General features: G+C 37.9%; 1 protein-coding gene and 1 long non-coding RNA gene across 5 annotated transcripts in view; one reads left to right on the forward strand and one right to left on the reverse strand.

The window, feature by feature from the left end:
* The window catches only part of KCNIP4 (potassium voltage-gated channel interacting protein 4), an 813,618-nt gene that overhangs the window by 267,954 nt on the left and 520,227 nt on the right, over positions 1–25,437 (reverse strand). The gene's annotated exons all lie outside the window — the stretch shown is intronic.
* On the forward strand, positions 15,725–23,495 carry LOC116668189. Its single transcript, XR_004325252.1, has 4 exons — positions 15,725–15,796; positions 19,010–19,013; positions 20,185–20,187; positions 23,484–23,495. It is a non-coding gene; the product is annotated as an uncharacterized LOC116668189 (long non-coding RNA).

Raw genomic sequence — 25,437 nt, forward strand, 5'->3', positions numbered from 1 at the left:
TGACCTGTAACAGCACAGCAGTCTCTGTCATCCTCAGATTTACCTAATGTGGGAAGAGATTCTTATTTAACTAATTCCATTAAAATAAAATAATACAGTGGATTGTTACATAGAGATAAGCAATGTTTTTTAAAAGTATGTTTTATTTTGTACTTGTTTTTTTAATACAGAGTAGAATAAGAAAGTAGAGCCAATGTTTTTTGGAAGCCTGATATGTGCCAGACATTGCTAGATTTTTTCAGGTAAATGATTATATCAAAAATAACCATTTATGTGTCAAGGATTGTGCCAAGTGTTTTGCATGCACCGTTTCCTTTAATTCTCATACTCGTAGGAGGAAACGGAGGCACAGAAAGGGTAACTTGCTGAAGATGGCCAAAACTCAAATCCAGTGGGCACAAAATCCATCACTGCTGTACTATGTCGTCCAGAACACTTATTAAAACTTCCAACAAAATGTCACTGGTTTCCATTGGATGGATTAAGATTATAGCTGAGTTAGATCAATTACATGTCTTATAATTCAGGAGCAGAAATTCTTCTCCAGGATCCTGGCAGATATGACCTCCATAAACATCTGCTGAAAATGTTATGACAGCCCTGTCCACAGCTGTATGATTTTAGCAGAGACTCTCATGGAACCCACAGCATCTCCTGGAAGGGGCAGTTGCCAGCTTCCTGCTCACTTAGCTCTCTTGTCTCCCCAAAAATCTGTCTCCCATCATTGCTGTAAGCTTCTTGTTGGAATTCTCCAGTAAATGATCTCATTGCTTCAATCTTCTCACCAGTAATTACTTCCTAAATAAACTGCACCTGTATTTCATCCCATCTTCTGTTGAAAGAAATGCAGGCTTGCCCCCAGATGTCCCCACGGCAAGAACTCTAACCCTCTAAACTGCCAATATTGACCTCCAAATCCACTTGCCAGGACACATCCTGTTCTCCTTCTGGGACCTTTCCTCTGCCTTCTTGTTCACTCCTTTCTCTATTACTTAAGTCGCTTTGATGAGTCTGTGGGTTTCTCACGTCCTGGGTAATCTCTTCCCTCTCCTTGACACTGCTGAATGATCCTTACACAGTTAGGGATTAGATCTGGGACCATCTGTTCTTTCACCTGACTGGTATTCACCTTTAAAACATCGGGGTAATCATCACAAAGCACACTTCCTGGGTCTGTGATGAGGAAGGGAGTTTGAACAGGTACACAGATCTAAGACATCCTCGTTGTTCCTTATGGGATTTGTGTATTTTCCAACAAAGGGGATGCATATTTTTTGCTTTCACTTTTATTCTGAGAAGAGCACTTTATTTTATTTCATGCTCCTCTATGAATAAGAGACCTATAGTGCATCCTTCCCTCTTTTATTTTTGCAAATTGGTAAGTTCTAGATTTAGCTGTAAAGAAGGAAGTGAAGCGTAGCAGAACGTGCCACCCCAAAATACACCACTTTGGCATAAGGATTTTTTTTTTGAGCTGAAGGCAACTGAGAAGAAGCAGATACAAGTAAAGTTCTTTGCCCTTTTCCTATTTACCTAAAAGCAGGACATACATTGTCAAAAGTGTTCCTCCTTCCCTCTCTACTAGGGAGAATGAAAGTTAATCACTGGAGACAAATTTTTACCCTACCAGCCAGGAGACTGCACCAGAGGTATGTATAAAACAAACTTTACTAACTAGCTTGTCTCTGCCCTTGGGAGCCTAAAACTGCTTCCCTCTGCCCTGTTCTCTCTCCACAAGTATATTGTTCTTTGTTAAGGATGCTGTATAAGCTAAGCGACCTCTTCGAATTTCTCATTTTTCCCTGGTTATCTCCCATGTATGCATGAAGTAAATGTTAATAAACTTCCGCTTGCTCTCCTCTGGTTGACCCATCTTTTATCACAGGGATTTCAGCTAAGAACTCAGAAGGTTAGAGGGGAAATTATGCTTTCCTCTCCTACACAAGCCTCTCTTTTTGTCTCTCAGTGGAGTTTTCCAGGCTTCCAGGAGTGTGTGTTCACCATGTCTGTCTGTATCTCACTTCCACTAATGTCTCCTATGAACGGACATCCTATCTAATTGTCCCTCTCCATGTCCTCTGTACAACTCCACAGCCTGGCAGCCTTGGCCTTGGCACCTCTTCCTGTTCCCCGTGTATAGATTTTTGGACCTCTTCCTTAGTTAATGAGGAAGTTAAGACAACTGTATTTCCTCATCAGTGTCCTCCCCCTCCACTGGGGAGCCTTTTATGATAACTCCAGTCATCACTGATCAAGCAACTCAACAGGATTATTCATTAGTCCATCCTGGACTCTAATTGCCTGTATTACATAATTAAGTATCGTATACACACAACATCATCACACTGAATTGTCATTGCCTAGGGAAAATTAATGCCTGAAAATGTTCTTGATAGATCGAATGGCTCACGAGAAAAATAATGTGTTCAACTATAGAAAGCACATAGACATGGTAGGTGCCCAGGTGAAAATGGCACAGAAAGGTGACTAAAAGATAATATGACATTGTGTATTTCTAACAACAGCAAGAAATAGAAAATGTCAATTCTCACTATTTGTCATAGTTATGTTCTATAAAATTGTTATGAACACTGAATTAGCAAATATTGAACCACAGCTCTAAGGGAAATAGAGGGATGGGGTCCTGTGAGCCTCTAGTCACAAGATTTTCATCAACCAATCAATACATAACCTTGTTTTATGTGCATTTCTATTTTAAGTTACCTTATTTAATATATGCGGTTAACTCACTGACATTGAGTTCATAGCCAACAACACTGTAACTCATATCTAAATAAAGTTTACCTAACACACGTATTTTCTCCGTAAGGGACCTCACAATCTTCTAAAGCACAGGGAGACTAGACAGCACCCCAGCACTGTGCATGGGGACCACCTTAAAGAGTGGAATCACCAACAAAAAGCACAAAAATATGAAAAATGTGAAGGTAAACAGATGGAGAAAAGGACACTGGTTTACAATGTGAGCATGGAAACAAGAAGTCAGAGCATCACCTTGTTCAGTCTTAGCTGGGAATGTGTGCACCAGACTCCAAGTTTCCCACACTTCGCGGATGTCCACAATGACCATGGAAGTGCCATGAGTCTTGACGCTGGGGTTACAAATACAATTTACCAAGTAAATGAGTTTGCAAATACGGAATAGGTGAAGACTGAGCACTGGTTACATGTATAAAGAAAAAAATGGAAGGGATTTTAATTTTTTTAAAAATAACTTTTGCTGTCTTTTAAATTGTTATTATTGAATACACTACTTTAATACACACAGAAGGAATACATGTTCTAAAAGTTTAAGTCAGCCACGTTAGTTTTGTCATCTAAATTTCAAAAGCAGGGAGGGAAAATCCTGCTCTCAGAGATTACCAATAAAGTTCTTTTTCCAGGTGATGTAGGGAAAAGGTCAGAAGTGGACTCAGACCTCTGGTCACATTATGCTTCCACCACCTACAACCATACAGCTTTTGACAAGCCACACAGCTAGCTGAGTTCTAGTTTCCTTAACTTCGTGTGAGGTCTTTCCCTCTTGGAATTGTCCCTCAATGCATTGCATTTCTTCTCTTTACTGAAGGGTTTTTGAAGTTCATGTCTGCGTGTCCTAGCACAGTGCTTCTCCAGTTTCAGTGGCACACAAGTCCCGTGGGGATCATGATAAAATGCAGACTGATTCAGCAGGTCTGGGTGGGGCCTCAGATTCTGCATTTCCAACAAGCTCTCAGATGCTGCTGATTCACGGACCATACTTTAATTAGCAAAACCCTAGAACATTTCAGATGACTTCTAAACTCCATCATCTGCTTTGTCTCAAAATATTTCACTTCTTCTATTTTTCACTAGTTTTACTTACTGGCCAAAGCTCTGATTCTCAAGTATAACAAGCCCCACGCAATTAAAGGGAGAATCATAGCCCAAAATTGCTGGCAATACTTTTGGTTTCTCTATGCTACTCTCCTTTTGGTTCCACTGAGCATGGACTGTATATACGTTTAGATGAATGGCACATTTAAGACCTATGCTTAGATAATATAGCTGACGTGAAGTCATAGCTCTTGAATGCATATTTTAATTATTAGGGAAATGCAATTGTGGAAGAATGGAGAAACCTGAAGAGAAAAATCATATAAACAATGAATTAAAAACACCATTTGCCTTTCAAATAGAAATAATATCTGCCATTTATTAAGCACTTCCCATGTGCTAGGCATATCATTACATGAGTAATGAAATACTCTAGGAATGAGTGATTGATTATTTGAGTAATTGGATAAACTCAGACAGTTATTGCCTTTGTTTTGTGCTATATGACATCGCTGGATTTTTTTCAATGACTGTAAAGTGGTAGGCATTTAAATAGAAGAACGCGGAATTTTAATTTGATATGTTTGACAACATGTTTGATGAGACTGTCACAATGACAGCAAATTTTCAAAGCATTTATTGGGAGTACCTGTGCTGACTGAAATTCAAAAGGGGGTCAGAAAGGTTTCATTCACACTGACCTATTCTGAATGCAATGCAGAGGAAAAAACATAATACGACAAGGAATTGCCAGGATTCCTAGTAAGAAAACTCTGTTGTTCAATCTGTGCTGAGGAATGAGGAGAATCACGAATAGAAAATGATCGGGCGTATTTAGAAGATCCCAAGTGGACCTAGTAGAGCAAAAGAACAAAGCCCTGAACACCAGGACAGAGAAGGGCTGAACCACCGAAATCTCTTAAAGTTCTTACTGTTTTGCAGAAATATATAATAAAATGTGGATCTTCACTTCTTACTCAATTTTTGTCCTGGCTTTGAAGATGTAAGTTCTTTATGCATTGACATTTCTGTTTTGAGTTTCAAATGCAGAGTGGTAAACAGAGCAGAAGGTAGGATCTAGACTTTCAAATTAAGTCAGGATATTCTGTTTGAAAAGTGAGAGATCTTTGAGGGAGAGAGCTACTGGCTGATTTATTAAAGATAAAATTTATATATCTATTTTTATTGAAACCTGTTCTAAGATGAGATCTACTGTATTCTGCCACTGTAAGGACATGAGCACTAAAGAACAAAGCATAAAAGGCACAATCTTAGGACTGTCGCTTTCTCCACCTGTGGAAGTATCTGCATGGGTTCTTATTAATATTATTATATTATAAAACTTAATAACATAAAGCTCCAATGGTTTTAGAATAGTTTCTCTTCTCACTGATGAAATGCATATTGTCTCCATCATTATATTAAAATTTATTTAGTGCTTTGTGGCATCTCTTTTTCCAAGGCTTTCCTTGCCAATACATTAACTTATCTCATCATGATTTTATTTTCTCTTATCATCTACTACAAGACTTTGAGCATAACGATGAGGGCGATGGTATGAGATTCTTGGACTCCTCCACAGTGCTCATCACACAATGATTGGCGTAGTCTCATGAGTGCCAGTCTACATCATTAATTATAATAAAATGATAGTTACCATTTTATTGAGAATCCCCTATAGGACAGACATTCTGATGTATAATTGATACTTCTTACCACAACCCATCTAAGGCAGTATCATTATTCCCTTTTGGACACATGAGGAAATAGAATCTCGGAGAGCTTAACAGCGAGTCTCATATCACAGAAATAGTAAACAAAAGAGCCTGGTTTTCTCTGGCTCCAAACATACCCACCATCACCATCAGTGCTGAACAAGCATCTATCTAAGAAAACAGTATTTGACAAGTCATAGTGCTGACTACCTGCTGTTTTCAGTCTGCTCTTCTGTCAATCCACTTTAATTCCACATGCCAAAATAATTGCCAAATGTTACTGTAAAGCCACCCCCATATCGAAAAGTGTGGGAGCAGTTTCCAAATGTATTTGCTAAAAAAATTCTAGCCTACATAGTCTGGCTTTTAAGATCCTACTTATCAGCTAATTCCAACACCATCATTTCCTATTCTCCTTTAAAGCCCAACAGACCACCTTTTAAAAATGCTAATATAAAATGTATTCAAATATGAAGGACATCTGAAACTCTCCAGTATATACAAGAGGCAATGTGGTGCGGTGGGAAAAGTCTAGGACTGGGTTTGAAAATTCTAGAACATTTTAATAGCAACATTTCTTAATTCTTGCCCTAACCAAAACGTCCACAACTGTAGTCCTAGGTCCACTGTCATTCTGTACTCCTTTACCTCAGTTACTTTCCTTCATAGCATTACTTACATGCATCAGTCAGGTTAAGTAATGCTGCATTATTCTGTGCTAATAAGCAAACCCTACATCTCAGTGGGTTATCACAACAAAGGGTTTTGTTTGCTCCCACCAAGTGTGATGCGGCTCAGCTGTCTCTTCTCCACCTTGTTGCTGTATGACCTGGCACATGTCAACGCTCAAGACAGAAGGACTAGAAGAGATGAAAGAGGCACGTGACCTTTTAACTGGCTTGGCCTGAAAGGGACACACATCGCTTTTGTTCTGGGAAATGCAGAGGAGCTCCTGTGTGTCTTGTGCACACTATCATTGCCACACTACCTGACAGCCACGTTTATAGTTATTTCCGGTTCTCCTCTCTCTCCTCTCTTATAGAAAATCCTGTCATATGGTCATCAGTTTTGTTTTATTTGCCATGGTAACCAGATCAAGTAGAACAGTGGGTGGTGTACAGTGGGCACTCAATAAGCAATTGTCAAATTAAAGAATACTCATGATTGATTAAAGACCACAAATTGCTGGATGCTTCTTTTGTTGAGAAGTGGAGTCTATGTCCTCTGCCCTTGAATCTGGGCTGGCCTATGATAACTTTGACCAGTACTTTATGGTGGAAATAATACTGTGAGCTCAGGGCTAGCCTGTAAGAGAGCTGGCGGTTTTCACTGTCTTCCTAGCAGAGCCCTACAACACTGTGTAAGGTGTCTGACCTTCCTGAGGCAGCCATGCTTGAGGAGGCACAAGCTAGCCATTTGCAGAGGCTGCACAGAGGAAGAGAGAGAGATGTCCAAGCAGCCCCCCAGCTCTTCCAGCACCTTTTGGTTATCCAGCTGAGGTCACAAACATTGTGAAACAGAGACACATCAACCCTGTCCAAGTCTTTGGTTTATGAAATAGTGTGTAATAACGATGAATTGTTCTTTGAAGCGCTACGTTTGGGGTTGGTTTGCTATACAGTAATAGGTAGCTGGACTCATCCTTCTCGGTGACTGACTTTTGCCTGGTCAATCCCCATGCCTACAGTCAGTCCTAACGCATGCATTATCTCTCAGGGCCCAGGGCCCAATACTTTACAGAGATGTTAACGCTTTCATGTTAGTGTACAAATGATTCTTTTCTGAGAAGCCTTTACCTTCTCTCTGGTCTGATTTTGAGGACTGTCTTCTTTTGATGTAATCTGGCTCTATATGTGTGCATCTCCCATAGCACAGGACACCTGATCATTTCTGTATATTTATTCTTTATTTGCTGTGATCTGCATGGCAGTATGCAGTGCACGTTCTCAGGGCATCTAGTTATTCCTCATCCTTTATCTTCCACTCAAGGAAACAATTTGAAACACAAGTGAATGAGAGTGATACTCTTTAAAGGATACTTTTAAATCCATTTCCATGTATTAGAAACACTTTTAAAAGCCTGTCATTCACATTAACTATTATTACTTAAGATTTACTTGTGGGCACGCTTTGTAACTGAACACCGTTCATCTCACAGGTCATCTTGACTTCCCCACTCGTCCAGCAACCAGAGGTGACAGTAGCTGATTTAATATACGCATATATTTAAAGCATTTCTGTTCCTAATAGTTGTAAACCCTTAAGGACACCCTGAGTCAAAATTATCAGTTGAGGTAACCAGCAAATATTCATATTTATGCATAAAAGTGAATAAATGAAAACAAAATTGAAATGCCATCTAAAGCTGAAAATAAATATTTAGGAAATATTCCTAAATCTCTCTGTCTCTCTTTTTTCACTTTCAGATCATTTGTGGGTAAGTACAATTGTGTGTGTGGTACAACTGTAATAAAATTATACTGGCAATATAAAAGGATCAAATTATGGTGGTACTGTTTTAAACCTTCTTTAAGAAGGTTTAAAGAATAATCAGATATTGCAAAATGTGGTCATAATTGCAATTTGATTTAAATTAACATGAAATAATTAGGGAAAAATTTCACCTCTCTGTCCCAAGTCAATGGTTCTATGGCTCTTTGGTTACAAGGCAAAAAAGGTAAATACTTATCTAGTATGTTAGATACTAAGATGTTAAGTAAGTTTGGAAAAATTGTATCAAAACAAAATTCTCTTCGGAAGAGACTGAAACAAAGAGATCATATCAAGCAAGAACCATGTATTTCCTGGAATATTCTTAAAATAGAAATCTATCTTACAAACTAAACAAAACATACATTGTTGCATACTTCTATAATCCCTTTACAAAAATGTGGCAATATGGCATTAAGGCAAATACGGTAGTTCAACCAGCCAAGTAAACACTGAATAAGAATTAGGAGTGATGACAGCATTATCAGATATTTTCCTTTGGTTGATCACTCAGGTTCAAAAATACCAAATTTATCTCAAGACATCCTGATTAGACAAAGCTACTTGGTAAATTGAGCAGTTGGAGATCAGAAGCATGCATCCAATTAAGAATGTCATTGAGTGTTTTTCATCTGCTGACCTCTTCTGTTTTCTGTAATTTAGTTCACATTCAGCACCTCATTGAAGAGAGTTATGTGCAAACTCAGTTCATTCTCTAAGATCTGCTCGAATGCCACCTATTTCGAAAATGGCTCCTGAAGTTCCTTTCTAGAACAACTCTTCTCCTAAAGCTGCCATACATAGCACGCATGAGGAATTCTGGGGTTTCCCCTGTGAATTGCAATTATTTCCAGACGTTAGCACCTCTGCCAGCCTGGAAGCTCCTCAAGGAACAGAGCACATGTTTTATTCACGCTGGCTCCTCTGTGGGGCACAGCTCTTGGACCGCACTTCTTTGAACACCAAATGCAAAAAGTGTCATTTTTCTTTCACTTATTTTTCACATCCATCTTCTTTTCTAGCTGTTTGCAAGACATTAATTGTGTTAAAGAGAATATGTTTAAATTCTGATAGGTAAGTGAGATAAATGAGAAGCCCATGAATAAATAGGAGAAAAAAATCTTTTCTCCTGTCATATCTGTTGTATCTTTCATTTATTTGAATTTTCAGCTCCTTTTTTTAATGATTGACAGATTTTTTTTTAAACTAAAAATGGTGATTAAATTTTCCTTCAATACATGTTACTACATGCTTGTCACTAGGTGATAGAGCTGAGAAATCAGATTGTAGAAAGAAAAAACTCATTGCTTTCAATCACAAAATACAAGTATAGATGTTGTCCAGATACTATTTAGTTCCTTGTTTTTTATTCTACACGTAATGGAAATGTTTGATAATTCTCAGAATAGCAGTAAGAACAAAGCAATACTTCCATTGAGTTTTGAAATCCTTTTGACCCTAAAATGTGACTTTAATTACAATTTTAAAATTATTAAAGAAATTATTGAGTTCCTACTAAAATTTGAGAGTGCAGCATATTGCAGGAGATGCGTGGAAGATTAAGACTAATTTGGCTCCAAAAATCTTCCAGTTTAATATCAGTGGTAAGGGGTTTGACAAAGGTACACTACCACTGCTTGACAATGTGATAAGCTAAGATTTAGGTCACAAAACAGAAGCAAGTTTCAAACAGAAAATAAATTTCTGCTGTAGGGAAGACTCGCTCTGGAGCACAGATTGGCAATGCAGCATTGCTGGGATTTCAGACTATCTTGGATATTCCATGACAGAGGTACAACTTCAGTACATTGGAGTTTGAAAATAGAGGGAACATCAGTCAGACTCTATTCCTCCATATCTCGTATCACAAATTTCTCCTTTCTAAAATTAAAATTGTCATCATATCTCCTCCCACCCATAGCCCTTACATTTTAGAGAAATCTTCTATTTTCCAAGTGTTTGGAATTGAGAGTCTTGCTTGTACGCCTTGCTGAGAATTCCAAATGCCCTCAGCTTACCCTTTAAATCTTTTGATCATATCCTTGAACAAAATGACTTTAATCTACAATTTGTATATACAAGCAAACTACCAAGGAAGGGTCTTTCCAAGAACCCCCTGAACTTTCTGAAATTGTATGCAAAATTGCATATAAATTTTTCTACGATTAGGGTCCATGACTTGTGTAAAATGCTCAGATGGAGTCCCTGGCCCTCTGCATTTGAGAACTTCTGTTGCGTATAGGCCAAGGAGAATATGTTTTTTAAAATACTGTGAAGTCGCAGCACTTAAGATTTGTAAACTACGCAGAAGAATTTCCTGGAGGTAGTTGGTCACCCAGAAGAGGGACCACAGAATCACTCCTTGTACAAGGCATTCGTTACTGAACAACTCCTCATCCCTTGGCGGATCTTCAGCATGGAGTGAAAAGTCTAACTTCTCCACATGGTGACGCTTCCTGCACCTCCTCTGTCTCTCTCAGGCTTAACAGGATCTTTTGTCGACTTAAATCAGAGTCACATGCAGAGCTCCAATGATTTCTGACTTGGCATTGTGAGTTGCTGGGACAGCTGCAAACTTCTGGGGCTGGAAGAGTTAAAGGCTCGTGGTGATTCAAGGTGCGTGTGCCAGAGACAGAGGTGGGGAGAGATCTGATCTCAAATTATATCCTCATCAGACCTCTCCAACTGCCAGGGGCCAGACAGATCAACATAACTGAGTGAAAGGATCCAGTGGGGTCAAAGGTAAACAAGAGGAGGGGGGCCTAGGCTGCTGCTTCTTCATTCCCACTGATAGCACTGATTGGACTAGAGGGTAATGTTGTTAAATCACAGAATTTTTGTGAAAAGCTGAGAATCTGGATTTGCGTGTGAAATTTTCCAAGGTGTATGTGTTGATAACTAAATTGGAACATTTTAAAGCATACAGAACAAAGATAAAACATCCCATAGCTGATACAGGGTCTAGAGACCTAAGTTTGCCAAATCGCCTGTAGAGCTTAATCCCCTCAATTATTTTCTTCTACCATATTTGTAATAAATTTGGACTGCTTAGTGTCCCCAGGAAACAGCTTGAAATTCCCTGTCTTGTGGCTTAGTCTCATGAAATCTCCTCCGTTAATAACTCCCTCTCTTCACTCTCCCACTTCTTTACTCAACTGAGTCCAAGTTATTTGCCTCCATGATGAAGCCTTCTCCTTTTAAAACCAGTAAATACACTGACTTCACCACATACATGACAAAGTGTCCTGTATTGGCCCGTGAGATATTCTTTGTGATGTTCCTGTTATTTTTGAATGCTCAGGTGTCTGTCTCATCTCTCTTCATTATTCATTCATTCACCATACAAACAGCTAATCCATCCTCTGTATTATACACAAGGCACCGAAGACGACGCCAGGGAATAATAAGCTTCCTGTCCTTCTGGAGCTCACCGCAAGTGCACACCTAATACACCTCTGATTCACCAGAGGGTTACTATAAACTGTCGAGAGACGGCTGAAATTCTCAGAGGGCTTTCTGAACTGACACATTGTCATGGACTGAATGTTTGTGTCTCCCCAAGATATAATGGTATCAGGAGGTGGAATCTTTGGGAAGTAATCAGGCCACGATGAGGACATGAGGGTAGGGCCCTTATGATGGGATTATTGCTCCTGGAAAAGACCACAGACTGTTATCTCTGTCTCTATCTGTCTCTCTGTCCACCATTCTAGAACACAGCAAGAAGGCAGTCACCTGGAGGCAGGAAGAAGCCTTCACGTTGGCACCTTGCTCTCAGACTTCCTAGCCCTAGAACTGTCAGAAATGGATGTCTCCTGTTGAAGCCACCCAGTCTACAATATTTTATTGTGACAGTCTGGGCTGACTAAAACAGACAGTATCTAGACAGTAATTCATACATGGTGGATATTCAGAAATATTCATTGTTTGGCTTCTCATTTTCACATGTACTCAGTTATAACTCATTAACAGTAAACGCCTACATTTCACAATGTGGATGTTGTTGCCACTGGGCATCTGTGTAGAGAACCATCTAGGGACTAGCAATGATTTGTATAATATTTGTCTACATTGCCGCCATCCATGTAGACTATTTTTAGTGATTCAAAAGAAGCACACAGTTCGGCTGTGAAGGAGATTTTCAATCATTTTTTAAATTTGCTTTTATTGGAGAAAGCACTTACAATGCCTTTCACAGTTCATCATTTGTGAAAGAGGCCTTTGTTAGCCTAAAATGTAGCTGTAACAATTACTTCTCAAAACAAAACAAAACAAAAAACAAAACCTCAACACAATACTTTTAAACCTTATTTGATTACCTCAAAATTTTTCCCAAAGAGTGAATATGGACTTAAATCCATTTTTCATTAAAAAAAAAAAAAAAGGATTAACCATTGTTCCTTGTGATCCTAGTCAATGAGACTGGGACAATGGCATCTCCATTTGAAAGAGATTTTTGCTACAAGGTTGAAATTAACTTTAACTTCTTTTTAAATGGCTCAGGAATAACTTGCAGCATAGTGGTTATCTTGGAGGTGAGAATTATCTGTTTTATTATCTCTCTTAGGCTGTATTTCACAGAAAAACTCTCATGACTCACTAATGTGTTTCAATCCATTGTTTGGAAAGCACTGGATAAGAATTGTGGTGATAACAGCTAAAATATATGGAGACGTTGGAAACTGAGGTTCTCATTATTGTAGCATGTTGCTTATCTGTATCTCATTCAACAGCATATTTTAAAAGTGTCACATTGACATTCTAACAAGAAAGAACAATTTACCGAGTTTCAGGCATTGCAGGCTATTTAAACTTATTGTGATAATATTTTATATTCAAAGACATTGAAAAGATAAGCTAAAGAACAGAAAAGAGATAAAAGTATGCATGAAGACAGTCAGTGCCTGATAGGTATATATCTTACGGCAATGACCTGAGTTAAAAAAGTAAACCCCCCTACATCATCTGTAATTTTTGTCTCAGACTAATTAGGGGTTGGCAAGGCAGTAAAGAGGAAAGACGCAAACTTTCAGTGGCCAATCAAGAAACATCATTTGGAGAAGTCAGTGGCGAGTCTAATGACTGGTGGCCCAGACCAACAGAGAAAGAAGAGACCAAACTGAACAAGAAGGAAATGCATCTTCATTGTTCACAGCCCCGTCTCTTTTACAAGTGATGCACACAAAGGAAGGTAAATCTATGAATGTTCAGAAATTAAATGGCGAGCACAGCAGGGCCAGGAGGGTCAAGCTCCAGAGTGGACACAGACAGGCCCCTGACCCTGCTCAACAGGACATTATTTTGTCCATGAGCCCATCACTTATTCCTTCCCTATTCATTTCACCTCCTGTAAGTGGGATAATATTGGTACCTGCCTCATAGCACCAGGGGTATTAAACGAAATAACTGAAGGTTTGGGCATAATGCCTGGCATTTACCAAGCCTTCATGGAGTCCAATCATAATGCTCAATTATATTAAAAATATATAAGGGGTTTTAATCCATACTTTGAAACACTCAAGTTACCCAAACTTTTTTTCCCCCCATAACAAACTCTTCCTACTACTGGGGATTAGGAGAAATTTACTCTCACAGTTGCATGGTGCTGGTATTCAGGCAGCTTGCACTGACAAGGCCAAATGGGCTTTTGATGGTCGGTGTTGGCTCTGACGGCTGGAGGTGGAAAGCAGCAGTTGTTTGGTATTTTGACTATTATCCCAGAACATGTTGATAGTCACAGATACATATGATTGAATTAGAGACAGATGAATCAAAGGAATGGTCTCTTTTATTCTATTTTTGATCCTGCGATAGACATGGAGTTCCACAGACCAGATCCTCCTTTAAGACAGGCTCTTTTGCCCCTGCACTGAGTGCGTTAGGCTGTCAGCGGCCTCAGGATTTGATTCAGCTGCCCAGAGCTGCCTAGTCCAAGGACCAATTGTGGAACACAGAAAGTCCCAAGTATTCTGGGCCATCACAGGATAACTCCAACACCCCAGAGCGCCCTATGAGGTTGGCTGAGACTTTGTGGTTTTGCAATAACTAGACTTCCTCCTCTAAGTAATGCTAATTCTGCCCTCCCGTCCAATCCCCAGACCAAACTGCTCAAGAACCCAGTCTCCTCGGTTGGCTTCAGCCACTCAAACTCTTCCAGGAATCTAGTGCTTTCCTTTTTTTCTCATATTCACAAAGTTACACAGCTTAAATGTCCTGCTGTCTGAAGCCCCTCAGTACCTAGGATCCTCCTGGGCCAGGTAGGAACCCCCTGACATTCTGTTCCAGGACCATTTGGGGAAGAGAAGTCTGGGACCATACAAGAAAAGGAGGGCAGTGGCGGTTCCTAAGTCTTGGGCAAAAGAACACCAAGGATGAGGGCTGGATTACTGATGGGGAACATGTGATTTTAATGAGAGTGGATTCATGAAATAGAGGAGAAAGAAAATTATAAATTATGATATAAATTATAGATTCTAAGGAACTAGAGAAATAACTGAAAAATAAAAACTACTAAAGTATGTTTACCTAATAAAATGAATTATAATAATCCATCTATATGACCCTCTTTCTACTGAATTCATTTATTCTTTTAGTCATTCAATATGACTTAACTGAAAAATTATACAATACCAGACACTGTGTTAAATATTTGGACAGAGAGTTGATTAAAACCTGGTCCTTGCTCTTAAAAAAAACCCTCACACTTATATCTCCTTATCTTACAACATAAATATAATATATATATATACACACACACACACACATATATTATATACACACACATATATATATGCCAGATCCATTTTTTATATCCTAACCAATTTTGTCTTATAGAGACAATTTGTAACTCTAAAGATTTAAGATTGTGTCACCGAAAACTATAAAAATGCTGTTTCATTTTTTACAGCTATATCTTGGAAGTTTTTTTTTAGTGTTCTGTTCAGGTATTACAGGTACCTGCTAAATTTTTTACAATAACAAATAAGAAGACTGGCTAAATACATTCCCAGAGGCTTTGGATAAATATTCTGACAGTTGGCTTACCTATAGATTTGAGCTGATTGATGACAGCCTTAAAACAATTAGATGCATAATATATAATAACAGAGTAATAGACTGATCATTAAAGTTTTTTGGTAGGTAATATTTCATGGCTTAACACAGAATTGTTCCTCTAGGCAAAATTAGGGACACAACCTACTATTTTAGTTTCACAGAAATCATGTACGTCTTACTGGATGCTAAGAAACATCTCCAATAAGACATAAGGTCATTGCATTGCTCATTTAAAGGAAATGTTTGTTGCAGAGACAATCAGCCTTCCACCAAACACTACGCTTCTTTGTCTAGTGCAGAGAAATGCTAGGAAGTAGCTGTCCAGTCAAGAACTACGTTACCTGTACCTCTTGCTTATAAAGGCATCTGTGACTAGTTTCTGCGAATACTAGCTCATGAGCAAAAGTGGTTAAGAAACATGGGGACCATTTCCACTGCCTTTTCCCTCAGGTGCAAGGATAAGCTAACAACTCTGAATCCAGGGGAGATGATAAAACAAGAGATGGAAGGAGACTGAGTCCCTGAAATATTGCTTGAAAGAATGCTCATTAATTAGAAATACCTGTTTAGACTTTAGAAGACTAAGAAATCTCTTTCTATTTGTGTATTTACCTTAACTATATTGCAGACTTGGGGTTGAATGTAAGATTATCTTATGGAAAAGTGGACAAACATATGTTAATGACAACTTGGGTCCAATATCACAAGTCTATTAAAATGTGTCCATATTTTTAAATGATTACATACAGTTTAACACTATGACATTTTCCCAGTAGGTCAAATTACATTTCTAAAAGAATGATGCACTTGTGGCTAGATCTTCTACTGTTCAAGTGGACAGATGAGTATAAACTGCTCAATCTTCATTCTCTTAAAGATGAACATTTTTTAATTTTGAATTTGGCTTTTCACATCTGCATCAGCATTCAACAAATGATCATCAGAAAATATGTTCAGAGTCTTAAACATGTGTTGTGGGGTTCTGTCAAGAATTGTTAAGGGAAAGAGCATTGTATTTACTTAGTGTGTTAAGTAATGACTCATCTGAATAAGTAAAACAAATAGTTTATGGACTTACACTATGCATTCATAATTTTTTTATGACAGTATTTTAAAAATACAATTGTAATCATATAATATATGCAAAAGTGCTTAATCCTGGGTCTGGCAAATTGAAAGCAAGGTGATGAGCTTTCTCATTCTCAGTCATACCAATGAGAATCATGCCTTCAGGGACAGAGAAGCAACGGAATAGATGGAACCTAGATGTTTAGATGACCTTATGTAACAGGCTATTAATCACTCAGTACCTCGGCCTGCTTTTGAATTATTGTCACATGAGAGAGAAATAAACTTTTATTTTCTTCTGATTCAACTGCATTTTAGGATTTTGTTTTTGTTGTTACAGGAGTTTAACCTATTCACAAGTGTTATGAGCTGAATTCTGTCCTCCTAAAATTCATTCTGAGACTCCAACCTCAGAATGTGACTGTATTTGGGAGCTAGGGCTTTTAAAGAGGTGATTAAGTTAAAATGGAGTCTTTAGGTTGGGATTTAATTCACTGTGACTGGTGTCTTTCTAAGAAGAGGAGATAGACACAGACAATGTAGACAGAGAACGCAGGAAGAAGGCAGCCATCTGCAAGTCAACAAGAGAGGCCTCAGAAAAAAACAAACCTATGGATACCTTGATCTTGGACTCCCAGCTTTCAGAACTGTGAGAAAATAAGTTTCTGTTCTTTAAGTCACCCAATCTGTTGTTTTGTGTTGTGGCAGCCCTAGTAAACTAATACAATGAGGAATACACCATCCATCCATCCTTCCATTCATTCAGCTTTTACTTGGCACTTTTTTTTTGCAACAAGCTCCGATGCAGATGACAAGGTAAATAAAATCATCCTATGTCCTCAGGTAAATCACACACAATGGATAAGAAATACCTCCTTCCATTATAATTTATTGCTTTTTAGGGAATATGTTATGTAAATAAAATATATTCCATCAGCTACAGGTTGTGTTTTGTTCCCCTCAAATTAGCCCCCAGTGTCTCAGAAAGTGATTGTATTTGGAAATATGGTTGTTGTAAACCTAATTAGTTAAGATGAGGTTATACTGGATTAGGGCTGGACCCCAAATTCAATATGATTGGCATCCTTATAAAGAGAGGACATTTGGACAGAGAGACAGACAAGCATAGAGGAAAGACACATGGGGAACTCCGCCTCTAAGGAGGACCTGAGGCTACCAGGAGCCAGGAGAGTGGCATGAAACAGATTCTCCCTCACAGCTCTCAGAAGAAGCAACCTGCTGATGGACCAACCTGCCCCAGAACTGTGAGATGATAAATTTCTGTCGTGTAAGCCACCTAGCTTGTGGAACCTTGGAAATTTGTGATGGCAGCTCTAGCAAAGTAATGCATCATCTGCTCCACAGTAAAGGTTAAGTATTTCAAATTCTGGAATGAGTAAACAAATTCCACTACTTGACATTTAGAGCCAGGGGAGTAAGTCACGCCAGTCTTACACTATTTTTTTTTCCATCTACCACTTACTGATAAATCCCTATTCTTTCAACCAATACTTACTGAGTATCTTTGTCTACATCTTTTATATTGTGCCACAGAAAGTGGGATAAATACCACTGAGCAGGAGATGCCAACCTCACATTTCAACATGTTGTCATTCTTTGGGAAACATGGAACCATGACCTGAAATGGATTTATTTTCCCAAATGAAATTTTGTCTATTCCACCAGCCAAACAAACAAATAAACAAAACAAAACAAAACAAAACAAAAACCCAAATCCTGGCAGTAATAATATCACCTTTAAGTATACACTGAGGGACGAAAAGACCAAAGAGGCCAGATAGGCTATGTTAACTTAAATCACAAAATAATGTAACCATCCGTGGGAGAGGAACATAGAAGATCCCTAGTTGCTGGTTATTTGAAAGAGTTTGGTAAAATAAGAAGACAGAATGCAGAAAAATTGTTCCTACTGTTTCGTTTGGTCCCGTTTTCACTGAACAATTCCTGGATGCGTGAAAAACAATGACAGAAAAAGACACAGCCACAAAACTTTTATGGTATTTTGTTGCATATTAAGAATAAGCCACCCCTCCCCCCTCCATATCCAGGTAAATACCAGGTAAATATTTGACTGCTCTTAAACTAAAAACAAAAACTACTTGTCTTATTTTTCTCTCCTCTTTTTTCCTCTCTACACTTGCAAAGACACCTGTCTAGATTTAGAAAGTGCCTCCATTTGGTATGTATAGCATACGAGACCAGACAGAAGACTACGCTCAACTTGCAAACATCTAATACCTTAGCCATCTCACAGTTCTCTGACTGCCGTGTTAGAATAAGTTAGAGTGGCTTCCTCTCTGTTCCTTCTGTTCATCCCGAATAACTGCTTTAGGAAACATGGTTGTTTCCAGATCCCCCCTCTAGCAACCAGCACCATCTGTAAGGAAAACCTAGATAACTGCTTCTTCAAATCTCAGTGCCTGGTTATTGTTGGTGAGGCCAGGATGCAGGAAAATATATATTTTGAGTATGAAAGAAGGTAAGATAGAGCCATGGACTAAATAGCATTAAAAATCTCTTTGTTTTTCATGGTAATATGTATATGTGTGTGTGAAGGGGTGGAATTCTTTAATAAGAAAAATATTCTATTCTATTCAATTACAAAACAACATAATGCAATCTTTATGAGAAAAGCATAAAATAAGATAGTACTTAAATTCCAAGGATTAGAGAAAAGATTGTGCCAAAAAAAAAAAAAATCTAACATCTGATAGCTAGTATATATTCTTTTTTTTTAACTTTATTCTAGGACATTTAATGGCTAAAAAGGATAAATTTACCATCAGCATCATTATCATCATCATTCTTAATGTTGTTATGTGTTCTGATTACCATAAAAGAAGAGATGTAAAGAAAATTCAGCTGTTTATTGAGTATTGGTAGAAACTGTCAGAGTACAAGGTATTGTTCCAGTACACTCTTACCCTAAATCTCAGGATTTTAAGAAGATCTGACTTTGGGACACAAGATACCTAGGGATACTTAAAAGAAGGGAACCAATAAACATTTCAAGTATTTTGAGAGAACTTCTAAAATATATAATAGTTTTGGGGAAAGGAAGTATGAAATTGCATTATTCCCATATGATGCTCATAGTCAAATGACTCTTGGGTCTACAGGAATATGAAGTACTCTTAATCTTCACACAAACTGAACACCTGTGTCCAAGTGTCAGTGTCAAGGAAACAACTTTGTGTCTAAATTTCTACACGTTTAAAGATTCATGCTAACATCTCAGAGTTAGAAAACTGTAATTGAGTGGAAGCTTGGACACAATTAATTCTTAAGCTGCATGATTTTTCACTTTCCATTTCAAGGATTGTCACTAAAGTAGTAATTTTTTTCTCCTCTTGCTAATCCAACAATTTCATACTGACAGCCTGTCATCACGGGAATTTACTATCACATTAAGGCTTTACCCACTTTAATACAAACATTTCCCAGCTGAAATTAGATACACTGACAAGAAGTATGGCTTTTAGTTAATGATTAATGTTTCTGCTTTGGGAAAAAACCTCTTCTCTTAAGTATATCATACTGTCGAGTGGCTTCCAAACTTTTTGTTTGGAAGCATTCAAACGGAGTGCTTTATGGTTTCTGATCAATAAAAATAGTGCTTTGACATTTTTATATCCTTCTCCCCACAGAAAGAAGAAAGAAAATGCTACAGTACTAGGTTACAGCGATAAACAGAATGTGAATTTGAAACTAGTAGACTGGGTTGTGAGTCTTGGGTTTTCTGTTAACTAGTTCTGTGGTTTGGGTAAGTGGTTTTCCTTCTTATGCCATAGTTGTCTCACCTATAAAGTGGGATCCTTGAAGGTGTTTAGAAAGAATAACTCAATCCAGAGGAAACTAAGCTGAAGGGACCATCAAATAAGGGCTCGACAATTGTTATTTGAGGTTGTTAAAATCATTACTTATTGGGAACTACTCAGGCTAGAGTGTGAGGATATAAAAATGAAAAAGTCACACTTCCCCGAGACCCTCACAAACTGCGTTATGAAGCACAAAGGAGCGGGTATATGTGAAAGCATTTTGAAAAATAGAAACTCGACTTAAATAAAAGAATGATTTGTCAATACGAGTGATCACCAATACCCTCAGAAATAATTTAATGCCAAAATGTGGGTCAGCACCTCACTTCAGAATGTTTTGGCTTTTATTTAAAAACCACACTGCTAGTTTGGTTTAATCTTAAACATTAAACACCTGCTCATTAATTAACTCAATCATGCATTCAACTCATGCACTCAACAAACGTGTACAAGCTGTTCTGGGACTGACTGCCCAGCCTTTACAGCAGCCTTGTGTCCTGTTTCTCAAGCACATGGTCACACGTTTCTTCCCACTTAATGTCAACTTAGTCCTTATTTTATGTTTGACCTTCTAGGAAGGTTTTATGAGGCCCTCTGAGAAGATTGGTTTGTGTGTAACTCACAAACACCTCAAAAAAGATTAAGCATCCCTAAATCATAAAGGCACCAAATCGAGCTGAAGAGGCTGCCATGAAGATGAATACCTGACACAGCTTTGGCTGGGCTTGGGGAAACAAAAATTTGAGAGCCTACATTTTGGCAGACAATAGTATGAAGATCTATTGGAATTGCATTCAAAGATTTTATACACATGACAACACCCATCCTCTGCTAAAATTATCTTGACTTACAGCTCAAGATAACACAGCTTCCACTGTCTCAAGTGTTAAAATAATTATTTAATTGCTTTAATTCACTGTTAATCAATTTTTAATGCACCAATAAAGAATAATTATTTTCAAGTTCCACAAGAGTGATTAACAGGACTATATTATCTTTCCAACTTGCTGTCTGCACAGTATCATGTGAGTTAAAACTACAGTAATAGAGTAGTTTACTGTTTCTACTGCAATGAGAAGTATAAGTCTGTTTTATTTGTCAAAATCTATACAACTCAAGATTTCTATTTTTAAAAACACTAAATGGAAACATCAAATGAGTTAAAACAAACCTTATAATTTACTGTTCTTAAATCAAATTAAAATGGAAATATAGATTAGATCTTTTCAGCATGACTCTGAAATAATAATAGTATATTTTAATATTTGTGATTTTAGCATTTAGACAGTACTTACTTGTCAAGATGCTTACATGTGAAATTCCTCTTAAGAGTATGTAAGGAGAATAGTATGGTTTAGGAAAAATACATGAAAAGCTAATAATTAATATCCCCTTCTATTTTTTATGGGATCTAAAGTTTAAAATAATCCCATCCACTGCTTCATTTTTTGCTTTTGTGGGTTGCTTATAGGGTAAAATATACTGATGGGTAATATCCAAGAACCCATCTTGTTGTGGACAACTCTGATAGTCCCAAGGTTCTTTGTGTTGAGCAGAAGCTTACTTATCTCTAGCTTCTATTTATTAAATTTTAGTCTTCATTTTAGTGCTAAATCAAAGAATTCTGTTTTCCTTATACTCCTTAGCCCTTTCATCACTGGCGGGCAGACATTTCATCCCAATTTTCTGCTCATCAGCCTAAACACTCAGTTTCATTGACTTTTCTTCACAGGAGATGGTTCTGATTCATCATCTAGGTGGAAGTCCTTTGAACATGGCATAGTTTGAGGTTTTTCAAACTTTTTTCATAATATGTCTTATCAACATTATTTATCAAGCTTTATTTCCTGTAGTTTTTTATTATGAAAGAGGTTTTGCTTGTTGCTCCCGTAAAAAAGAAAAATTAAAAGGTTGAAATTATCAAAATGTTAAAATGTTATATGAAAATATAAATTATTTGTTAAAATATTTAAAATGTGATAGTATACATACAGAAAGTTCTTTGGATTTTCTAATAGGCACTCACTCCTGCCTTATCTGGTCACTGTCCTTCCAGTAAATGATGCTAAGAATGGAACACAACACACTTGAGTGTGGTCTGACCAGCAGAGAACTGAGCAGAATCATTTCACACACAATTTCTCTCCATTTCCTCTGGCACCACTCATATCCACATCACAGTCATCTCTCACCTGGACAGCCCCAACAGGCTCTTAACTGGCCATCTCCTCCCCTCATACATCCTTACAATCTATTCTCCACTAGTAGCCAAAGGGCTCTTTTGAAAGCATAAAGCAGACCAAGTCATCATCTGCTCGCAACACTCCAGAGACTTCTATTATGATGAGAATGAAATCCCAACTCCTTGATTTAATCTTACCTCCCTCAGCCTCCCTCACACCCCTACCAGCGCTCTGGCCTGAGTTATCCTTTTCTTATGCTTCAGTGAGGCCAAGGGTTTCTACATCAGGGCATGTGCACTGCCTGTTCTTGTGTGGAATCCCTTTCCCCACATATTTGCCCAGCTGCCTCCTTCTCATGTGTTTCCTCCTCATCAGGCCTCCCTGGGGGACACTGAATACAAAGGAGCTTCTCTCATTACTTTCTATCATGTCACCCTATTTTAATACTATAATATTTGCCACTAATAACATAATTTCATTCTTGTTTACTATTTATCTAATGAGATAAAGCCCATGAGAACAGTAATCTTAATCATTTTTTTCAGAACAATTCTTGGCACATAAGTATTGTTGAAAAATAGCAGATTTTTGGCTGTGAGTATATCAAATGATTACAATCTAAGAGTCTGAGCCTGAGTTTGAATTGCTGATCTGTTCTCACCAGAGTTGAGATTTAGAACAAGTAACTTTACATCTCCATGCCTGAAGTTATACATCCAAAAAAATGGGGATAAAGTGTGGCTTTCCTCTCAAGATGATTATAAAGGTTAAATAATTTAAATAACTTACTTTGTGTGAAATGAATAGATAACTGCTGTATGAATCCTGCAATTAATGGTAATGCATTAATTAATAGTAATTTTTAGTGTTGGGCAGCACTACTGCTGACTCACATTACACTTCAAGTATGACATCAAAGTCTCCAAGTCTTTTTTCATGTGTAATGCTGTGTGCTGTCATCTCTACCTTTTTGTGCTCTTGCTGTTGCTTTTTGGGAGCCAACTGTGAGATTTTATATAGCTTTATTTTGTCATATTTAGTATGTCACCTGAACCTGATGAAAATGCTGAAGATCTCAATTTTGTTATTCATTAAATGTCATTATGTATATTTGGAACCAGGGCCTTCATCTAAAATCTGAAGTACTCAACTCAAGCGAGCTCAGCCTAGAGGCCTCCGAGAAGACTCATGGGGCCGTGCCATCCTCTCAGTTTCCTTTCTCTTGCCCTCAGCGGAGGCCTGGAGATGCCAAACCTGGGTCTGCAAAGCATGTACCACACTGGAGGAAGGACAAGGGCTACAGACAAGAAGGACAGAAGAGCACAAGTGAAGCAATATGGACACTCAGCTGGCAAAGAGCAGGCTTACGGGAAGGAGATATGGAAAAAAGGAATGTCGTTATAGTGCAACTTTATTTTTTAAACTTTTCATTTTGAAATAACTGTAAATTCAAAGGAAGTTGCAAAGAGGTCCTGAGGACTCTTTGCCATTTTTCCCCAGTAGTTACATCTCACAGAGTCCTTAAAGCCAAGACAGGGATTTGACATTGGCATTAACATGTGTGTAGTTGTGTGTCATTTTAGCACGTATGGAGACTCATGTAACCCTACCATTAAAGTACAGAAATACTTTATTACCACAAAGATTTCCCTGGTATTACCCTTTCATAGTCACCACCCTCCTCCCTTCCACCATCTTTAACTCTGAAAAATCACCAACCTCTTTTCCATCTGTGTAATTCGTCATTTAGAGAATGTTATATAAATGAAATCATGCAGTATGTGACCCTGTGAGATTGTGTTTTCATTCCACATAATGCCTTTGAGATTCACCCTAGATGTGGTGTGTATCAGTAGTTTGTTCCTCTTACTGCTGAGCAGAATTCCACGGTATGGACACAGCACAGTTTGTTTGCCCACTCACCTAAAGAAGCATATTTTGATCACTTCCAGTTTGGGGTTATTAAAAATAAAGCTGTTACAAACAATCATGTACAAACTCGTGTGGACACAAGTGTTTTTTTTTTTTTTTCCTCTGGGATAGATTTAGGAGTGTAACTGCTGAGTTGAATAGTAACTGAATGTTAACTTTTTCAGGAAACTGCCCCAGCTAGGTTTCGGGGTGGCTGCACTAGTGTTCATCCTCATTGTCACTATTTTTTACTTTAGCTGTTCTAATAGGTGTGTAGTGGCATGTTGTCATCTTAACTTATAATTTCCTAATGGCTGGTGATATTCATCATATTTTCATGTGCTTCTTTACCATCCATATATTATTTTTGGTAAAATGTTTCTATGTGTCTTTTGCCCATTTTATAATTGCATTGTTTGCTTTTACTGTTAAATTTTGAGATTTCTATATTCTACACATAAATGATTTATCAGATATGTATCAGATATATATCAAATATCTTCTCCCAGACTGTTGCTTGCCTTCTGTTCCTCTTAATAGGGACTTTCACAGAGCAAATTTATTTAATTTTGTTGAAGTTTATTTACTCACTTTTTTCTAATTTTAAGGATCATGTCTAAGAATGCCTAGGTTCTGAAGATTTTCTCCTATGCTTACTCCTAAGAGTTTTATAGTTTTATGTTTTACATTTAAATATATGCTCTATTTTAAATTAATCTTTATATAATGTGTAAAGTTTAGGCTGAAGCTCTTTCTTTTTTCCTTTCTCTCTTTTTTTTCTTAGAGTCCAATTTCTCCAATACATTCTGAAAAGATGATTCTTCCTCTATAAAAATTGCTTTTGCGCCTTTGTGAAAAATCACTTGAGCATACTTGTGTGGGTCTATTTTTGGGTTCTCTGTTCTGTTCCATTGATTTGTGTGTCTATCTTTCTGCCAATACCACAGAGCCTTGATTACTGTTGCTATAAAATAAGTCTTGAAGTCAGGTAGAATGATCCCACCCACTTTTTTCTTCCTTTGCAAAAGGATCTTAACCACTGTAGTTTCCCTGAACTTCCTATATAAATTTTAGGATGATAGTGCCTATGTGTACAAATCTCTTGCTGGGATTTTAATAGAAATTGTGTTAAGCCTATATATCAATTTAGGGAGAACTGACATTTTTGCTATGCTGTGTCCTCATTGCCTGCATGCCTCTGCATGTATTTAGATCTTCTTCAGTTTCTTTCATCAGTGTATCTTAGTTGTCGGTCAGATGTCACTGGATGTCCAGGCTCCCCACGTTGTCCCCACTGTCACTGTAAGGGTTGGGGTTCCCCGCTGGGCCTTCTCTAACATCACCCTGGTGTGTTGGGGT

This window comes from Camelus ferus, chromosome 2 (genome assembly GCF_009834535.1).
Source record: "Camelus ferus isolate YT-003-E chromosome 2, BCGSAC_Cfer_1.0, whole genome shotgun sequence".
Classification (NCBI taxonomy): domain Eukaryota; kingdom Metazoa; phylum Chordata; class Mammalia; order Artiodactyla; family Camelidae; genus Camelus; species Camelus ferus.